The sequence below is a fragment of the Coptis chinensis genome, chromosome 4 (genome assembly GCF_015680905.1).
Source record: "Coptis chinensis isolate HL-2020 chromosome 4, ASM1568090v1, whole genome shotgun sequence".
NCBI lineage: Eukaryota > Viridiplantae > Streptophyta > Magnoliopsida > Ranunculales > Ranunculaceae > Coptis > Coptis chinensis.
The window spans coordinates 13,460,478-13,469,835 of record NC_141459.1 but is presented as its reverse complement, the minus strand read 5'-3'; positions in this window follow the sequence as shown (position 1 = coordinate 13,469,835).

Genomic DNA, 9,358 nt, shown 5'->3' with positions numbered 1-9,358 from the left:
TCATCAAAACAGCCTGTTTCGTTAAGTAGATAGATAATATCAATAAACTTCCGTGATTCCAATTATACAAAAGCATGTGGAATTTTTTACAAAATGTAGTACTGAATTAGAGTCGATTGGGACATGACAATGCATAATTTGTCCTTTATTTGTCAGAAAATTTAGCTCTAAGTAACCTTTTTAGGCTAGCACCAATCCTGTGATCCTAATCTACTAAAGATATGCCCTTTCTCGGTTTCTCCCATTGCGAAAGGCGAAACCATGTGAAACAATTGCGTTCATGCCAAACGAGGCCTTAGGAAAAAAGAAACTCCTGGTTGCCAATAAAAAAAGATCTGGGCTACCCCGAGGATATCTCTATAGGGATGAGTGTTCCGAGATCGTTGGATCCGAAATCTAACGGTCCGAAAATCAAAAACAAAAAGGAAGAGAGAAAATATGGGTTTGTTTTTTATTTTCGGACCGTTGGATCCGAGATCCAACGGTCTCGGCTGGCGTCCCTAAAAAAACAGCGGTTTTTGTTCCGCCGCAGTTATCTATGACGAAAACGCGGAGCAGGCTGATACGTGGGTAAGAGAAGGACAAATGACGTCATAGCATGCCACGTGTTGCGTGTATGAGAACAGTAGCCAATAAGATTCTTGTCCGAATATGCAGGACAAACCACATGTCAAATCATCTGTTTACGTAGCCAAAAGAGGACAATACTCCCATGCAAATTTCGGCTCATTATTTTCGTCTTCAAAATTTTGAGCGATTCGGATTTCGGACAAGACTTTTTTTGTTTTTTTTTCCGCTATCCGGACAAGACAAACTAGTAGATGAATGCTACTTAATTGATGGTGAAACTGTGAATTGCACCGTCAATTCAAACATAAAAGTATAAAACATAGTTTCCGCCTCCCTAAAATATGTTAATTAATCTAAATAATTAAAGTTGTCAGGGAATTAGCTAGTATATATGGATTTCCTAAACAAATTCCCTAAATGATCACTGATCACCGTACCATGCCTAATATTCACCCTGAATTTCCGTTAAATTTTAAAACAAACTTTTTCAAATTAGCCATTTTCCTCACCCCTACTTATATATTTCTAATATTCTCTCAATTAATTTGACTCCTTATTACTACTCTCTAAGCTGCTAGTTGAATAAAATTGATTTGCTATAATTAAGCATTATTGTCTATATATAGATGAATCAAGATGATTTTAAATCTTTCAAGAAATAAACATAATGTCACCTTCAACTTTTTATTGATAAGAGAGGGAAAAGTGGAAAACATATATACGCACTTTTAGTGGGATGAAATTCATGTCGGGGGTTCCATCTTGTTTAGTTTCTGTTTTCTTCTGTTTTTTAGCTAGGAAGAAATTTAGTCTCTTTTTTTTTCGTGTTATAATGCTTCTATTTTTTTGCAGAACTTTTCTTTTTGCAATAATTTCGTTTTCAATGTTAGGCAATTATTTCCCTTATTTTATCCTTGTCCGAAAAAGCCTTCATAACAAGCAATCTTTTTTTACTGTTCAAATTTTAAGAGCCCTAAATAACTTTTGCTCCGCGTTAGATAGACCATTACAAGTTAATTACGATGGACATTTCGGAGTAGTACATGGACGGATGGGCCTGTGACATCTCCATTGTGGTGATATTTTACCCTGCTATGGATCAGGTAAATTCATACTCATTGTCTACGTGCCCACTAGTACAAAGTAACACCAAACTACCAAAGTTAAGTAGAGCAATTCAATTAGTTCATTTCGGTTGCATCTATTTTTGTGGCAAAGAAGTGGAAAGTTTGCGTTAACGACCGATTTGCTGGGCGTAGCGTGTCATGTGTTACAGACTTACAGTACTTATTTCGTTAAATGCTAGCTTGAATTATATCGAAGACAAAACCCTATTGCGTTTCCAAAAGAAAGTTTTGAGGAAGAAGATTTAATTCAAATTAAAGTATAATCCAAAATCCAAACACAATCCCTGCTTCTAAATCATAGTCTTAAGGACTTAATTTTCTTTGCATTTCCTGCGCAAGCATAATGGCGAACTTTCTTGCCATTACAAAGAAGACGAAGATATGCACAATATTGTGGGCGCAATTGGTGAAAGTTAAGATAGTTGAGCCAAACTATTACAGGAACGGAAGAAAAGGGATTTTGTTTTTTTTCTTTAGTTCACATTTTAGTCGTCTTGTCTGCCAAACCTCTTGTTTAAAAGCCCCAAGGTCAAGGTCATGTTCCCACCTAAATATTTTTGGGGCGTGGGCTTAATCTAAACCGTGGGTGTGGGCCTTGATCCTTAAAAAGCCTCATCATTAGTTGGCGTGAGGTCCATTTTACGTTTTCAACTATGTTCTTGTTAATCTCTCTCACTAAAATTGTTGGATTTGAATATTTGATACTCAAAGCGAAAAATCCTGGTTTATTTATAGTCTCGTTATTATATATCAATTTGTTGATATAGGTAAATTCTGTAGATTTAGAACGCTTAGTGATTTCACGATGAAATGAGGGGACCAAGCAGATTCTAGCATCACAGTGTCAGCTGAGTGCAAGAAGATCGAAGTGGTCCTCCCTAACATGTAGTTTGTAAAGCAATTCCATTCGAGCAATCAAGATATCTACATGATAATTCTCCATATATACACGCATGAAGCCATGGAGTTTGAATAAATTGTTCTTATGACGTTAGAGTGCCTATTGACCAATACGTTATACTCAATAATTGTGTCTCTCTTGAGTCTTGCAAGAAAATAGTGGAAACTTATAAACCCTGAAAACTAAACTTTCGTTATATGTAGCACTGTTCTCAGAAGAGATGCTTATACTAAAATTGCATGTGCTACCTAGCTTGGTTGGTAAAACTTTTGGGTAATAATACTAGGGTATCTGGTATCTCATTTGAAATAGGCTTATCCCAATCGGAAAAAAATAGTAGAGTAGATGGTGGTATGTATTTGCCATATATGCATATATTTGGAGACCATGCAACATATTGTAGATATTTTTCCAATTTAAAATGCCGACGTGATTATGTTAGAGGCATTCTATGTAATATATTTTAGAGGGTTGGGGTGCAAGTGAAGAAAGAGATTTATGTTAATTTTCTCACTGATCCGAATGATAACAGATCTACACTTCGACTTGTGGATGTCTTGATTTATAGTTAGTCTGAGAAAAAACATGAATGTGTTGATGTAACATGAGTCTCTCTGTTGGTAGGGTTGGGAGATAATAACTTTAAGGTAGGAGAAACAACTAAGAGAACAACGACAGGGAAGAAAGAGAAACATGAGGAGGTTTGTAGGGCTAACCAATATTGTTTTATTCGGTTTAGTTTCAATATTTTCGGGTTCTTGACACAACAGTCTGTTGAGCTCTTCAAAATACTTCAAAAGTTCAGACAACAACATAATGATAACTGGTTCTAACGAATTTGTTTTTAGAAGAATATGATTTGTTTGTTATTCAAAATGAGTTCTTGAGTTCGTGATTCAACGAAACTCGAATTCAAATTTCGGTTTTTCAAAAAAATCGAAATTTTAAATATAACAAATCATAATGAAATTCAAGAGTTTCAAATTCAATTTATAGGGTTTTAGATTTTCGGTTTTGATTTGTTATTCAAAATTCGAAATCGAACTATGGTTACAGTATAGTTTATTGCACACAATTAGTAATACATCATCAACAACGAAAGTAGAGAAACATGAATAAGCGTGCATGACTAACCAACACTGTTTCATCTTGTTTATGTTTGACACATTTAGTTTTTTGGCACCAGATGCGGTTGAGCTGTTTAGGATGATACAGAAAGTATTAGATAGTAATATAATGACAGTTAGTTCTAACAAATATATGTATTTAGGAGGATTTGTTTTGCTATTCAGAATGGACTAGCAGTGCAATTTATAGTGCGCTTGAATTCTAAATAGTTTGTTTGATTTATTTTTCATATCAATAAATATATTTTTTATTTTTATAAAAAAAAAATCATCATTTTAAAGTATCAATGTGGTCATTTTCTGATTAGAAACCGACGTAATCTGTGGAAACGTACATTAGTTTGTCCATTGAAGACCATTTACATTTCCATATTTTTATCTTAATTTACAAACTAGCATCATTGTATTCCCCCAACCCCACCTTTTTTTTGGACTCTTATTCGTATCAAATGGGCGATCAAATTTTCTCGTCATATGGTCATGTCGCAAGCTGTTACCTCATGATATAACCATGGTTCAAAAGATTAGAAAGTGACACCTCAAGCTAAATTTAAGGTCCTGTTACCGCTTTGATCCAGCCAAAACATACCAGTTAGTTAATAGTTGGATTACTTACCAAGGGCTATTAGCTCAGTTGGTTAGAGCGTAGTGCTAAACTGCTAATAACGCGAAGGTCGGAGGCTTCGAAGGACCTGCGTAGGCCACTACGTACACTACAGCCTTCTACTGACTTTAATTAACCACGTTGTCATGGGTTCGATCCCCGCGGATGATAAATTCTAGTTTATAGACTCTTTCATGTTTTTTTATTTTTCTTTTTCTGAAATTTCTGTAACCTGAAACCATTTGGAATTGCTGATAAATCCATTTGGACCACATTGATCGGCATCATAAATCATTTTAACTTTTCAGATATACTTCATATGGCCACTGATCAAAAAAAAAATATGGCCACTGCCGATTTCAATATTATCTCAAAATATGATTGGAAAGCTCTATAGTCTATTCAGACCCTGGTTATAATTAGTTAATTAATAATTTTTTTGTCCCACCGTGTGAAGCTCAATTCCTATTAGTTTTTTCCCGTTTCAATTTTCTGTTTGTTATTTGAATTGAGATTTAAGTATTTAACTAGTTAAAATCCCTCCAAAATGTACTTTCTAGTATAGGAAATTTTTGACATTTTTTCTAATACGGAAAAGAAGGCCTATATGCTCTCACATTTTAAGACTTGTTAAGAGTTGAGGTCTCCGAAATTTCGATAACTTAATTGGCTTTCTTATAGGAAATTTTTTACATTTTTTCTAATACAGAAAAGAAGACCTATATGCTCTCACATTTTAATACTTGTTAATAAGAGTTGAGGTCTCCGAAATTTCCATAACTTAAGTGGTATTCTTCTTAATATTTCTCAAATCAAGTTTAGAAAATGGAAAATGTTAAAAAGAAGGGGATGACCGGATGAGGATGTAGGGTAGAACAATAGGAGACAAATCTTGGGAAAGGGAAATTGGTCTTTTATCGTAGAAGAGAGAATGCAGATTTTGGTATTGTATAGTCACTCACAGCTCACATGGATTCCCCTGGCACATGTCCGAGACTCCAGACACCACTTCCAAGTGGCTAATGCTGCTCTATCTATCTTCTTCTGTTCATGTCTACGACCATCCACACTTTCGTACGTACTCTCTATTGCACTGCATGGTCCACCCCGACCGTGATTATTACCAAATGAACGAAGGGAACGATGCCCTAGAAACCCCACCTTTTTATCGAAAATATGGCTAACTGGTAAACTGATCTCTAATGACGTACATCAACTTTTTCATGTTCTACACCAAAGTCCATTTAAACCCTTTAGCTTTTCTAACATGGTGAATCTCAACTACGTGGATTGTAAAGTTGTGTTATACATTAATTTGATTGATTTCTGATAATTTTTTAGGATGAAATTTTTTTTTATTTTTTTATTTTTTCCCTTTTGATTAGATAGCCTCCAAAAAGTGCTTATTCTATGCTCCCAAAGAGATACCATCACTGTTTTAGAAAGATACAGATAACCAATTGAAGGTTTAGCGAAAAAAAAAAGATAACCAATTGAAAATATCAAACTCCAATACTCCATACACATTTTGGAAAATTATTAATAACAATATATGTACGAAGTAGTATCAGAAATCTTGCGAAATGTCAAGAAACGAGTAAAACTAATTTAAGACAGTTATCGGCTCTTTGGGTCCCTTGCTCTTTTTCTCCACCAAAATCTCGTCATACTGACCGATATTCCATATCAAACATTCAATAGTTCTGTCTCATCTAACCATTGGAGCATGGGTGATCATGTTCAATCACATCATAAAGGCATACACAATAGATTCTTCAAATTTTTTTGGTTTTGATCACGATTTGTATGGTCCCAGATTGATATAACCTTTACCTATCAGTTTCGTTGTAACAGCAGATTTTTTACGTGTATGCTTTCTTTATGAGGTAATGAAATCTTAATCTCCAAGTGCCATGTTTAGATGACAAAACAGATCAATAAGAATTTTCACTTTGACAACTCAACCGAGATAAGATGCCATCCAAAACTGGTGATTGATGTTATTCATTCAAACCATATATCAGATTGGTTTCAATTCTGTTGGCTCCTAATTTGGGTTGGAGCTTACAACTAATCATAAAAATTTGCTATACAATGGTCACAATCAACAAGCGCATTCTGGAATTACATTCCAACTATGATAATATCTCCCAATTCCAATGGTAGGATCTCAGTAACCAAGTCAGCATGCTAATGGTCCTTGTGTTGAATTCCTATTTTTGCTTTACCTTCAATGCTAGGGCTTTTCAAATCAGTACACAATTTCTAATCGGGCACTAATACAACGAGTACAAATTTCGTCTCAAGCAGTTTGGGATTTTGGAATTTCAAAATTTTGGAAAACCGAAATTGATAATACTTCAACCCATGTCATATTTTGATTTCGACTAATTTCGGAATCATCAATATTTCTCCCTTATGTTGTTTTTTCCATTTAAAAAAAATACAAAATATCCGTGAAATTCTACATTCCGTTCAAATCGTGAACACTATTTAAAACTATGTGAAACTTTTTTTTTATTGATAATATTGATAATAAAACATAAGTTTATTGATAATATTGAAGAGTTGATTACAATTTTCGTTCGTGAAACTCTTTATATAGAAAACTCCATCAAATTATTTTAGAAACCTACTAAAACACTAAGAAACACTTTCCTAATCTATTTATATCATAATAGTAACCTTTAAGACTACTAGAACTCATGAATTAGACTTCTAGACATTTTATAAATTGTACTTAAATAATAAAAAAGAAAATAACTTGTTTTTAATAAATTTGGATTTACTAAAAACAATTAAACAATAACCATATGCTCTATGTTCTATATCATTCTTCCCTTCTATAAAATAACTTTCCCTCGACTTATGCATAGGAATGACAATTCTTCAATTGGAGCAAGGAAAAGTAGACACAATAACTTGATTCTTCCATCTTATTTTCTTTTGACAATCCGACACAAAATTCTTGAGGCAAACACAAACATCAATCAATTTTTCACAAAACTTTAAATATTGGTATTTACAAATAAATTTCTTTCGAAAGATTTGATATACCATATTCTCCTCCTCTCTAACAATTAACTCGTCCTCGAGTTCTTGCTCAAGATTAGAAACATTGACAATTTCTTTAGCAACAAGTGACATTATCTCATGCAAATCAACATCATCTCCTAAAACTTTAACAATATTAATCTTTTCTTGAATATTTTTCTCTTTCTCAAAACAAAGATTTACTACTTGTTCTTTCCCCACAATTTGATGGGATATTGGAACAATTGTAATAAACACTTGAGTTTCATCTTTCTGAGGAGTAGAAGGCACTATACAATCTTCAAGAGTGGATATAGAAATTACTTTTTCACATAGTGGTGGAGATGGAGATGATTTCTTAGTATGTAACAGAAACTCGACTTTCATAAATCACTATTTTACCCATGTCAGAAAGCCATTGTCTTTGTTCCTGTTGGTGTCTCATTTCTTTTTCTTGTTACAATCTATGATGATTCTCTTCAACAAGTTGTTGAGCATACATTTGTTCTTCAAAGAACTCTTTATGCGCAGTTGTTGTTGTCTAATATTTATGCGAAAGTTGTTTGGAATCGAGACAACTTGTAAGAACAGTCAGAATAGTCTTGTTGATACCATAAACGATTATAATAATCATGGTGAGGAGATTTATAAAACTCAAAATCAATATATCGAAGATCGTCTTGTAGCTCACATATTTTTGTTTCGATAGCACAAATTTGAGCATGAAGTTGTTGTGGATTTAACTGAGTTTTTTTTTTTTTTTTTTTAGGTGGTGGTAGCTTAATGAAAACAATGGTGGGTAAGGATCGTTGGTGGTAGGGTGATGGGGGTGGAAGATGAAAAACTTGGATGGTAGAAAATCAAACCTAAATATGTAGGTTGCACTATGGTTGGTGCATTGAAATTGATTGAAAATTCCTACATTTGACTTCTTGTTGTAATCTTTAATGGGGAAAAATTGTATCAAGACTATGGGTGGTGAGACATAAATCATTCAATAAAAATCTTAATCTAAAGATACTCTAAATAGAAAAAAATCAGTATTTACGCCCCGAACGTTCTTCAACTTTGAACTGATATCAACCCTAGTCCCTAAAACACCGCCAGACCGATACTAATTGACGTGAGCGAAGCGATATTAAAAGTTCATTGAAACATAAAAGAGATAAATTAAAACATAAGTTTATTGATAATATTGAATAGTTGATTATAATTTTCGTCCATGAAGCTCTTTATATAGAAAACTCCATCAAATCATCCTAGAAACATACTGAAACACTAAGAAACACTTTTCTAATCTATATATATCATAATAGTAACCTTCTAAAACTACTAAAACTCATAAATTAGACTTCTAAACACTTCTAAATTGTACTTGAATTATAAAAACGAAAATAACTTGTTTTTAATAAATTTGGATTTACTAAAAACAATTAGACAATAACTATAGGCTCTATATTCTACATCACATACACATTGCGATTTATGATCTCTATGCCCATTGAGAGGACCTCTTTCTTCTCTGCACATAAGAGCAATTCCAATGGAGGGCTGCTAAAGTACTGCCAAATTTTAGATATTTTAACACGAGAGTCAAATTTGGCTAGCCAAAAATGTAGAAACAGTTCCAATGGGGTGGGGTTTCAAACTTCGAAGTGCTAAATGGATACGCACGACACAATTTCTGTTGTCCTTCCATTAGTTTGTCACTTTGAATTAAAATAGATGGCACAAACGACACAATTTCTATTGTCTGACTCCCGAAACTTAATTATGGCAGTTGCTAGATGAGGCCGCAAATTTGGTTGAGTTTATCACACCAACCAAATTTAGGAGTCTTCTAGTAATCTCATTGGAATGGTCATTTGGTGTTTGGGGTGCTATATGAGAGCATCTTTAATGGTGAGACCTGAGAAACACTAAATTTTTTTGAGCAAACCAATACCAAATAACTTAAGTGGAAACATTGAAGAGTGAGCACCAAATGTACGTCGCG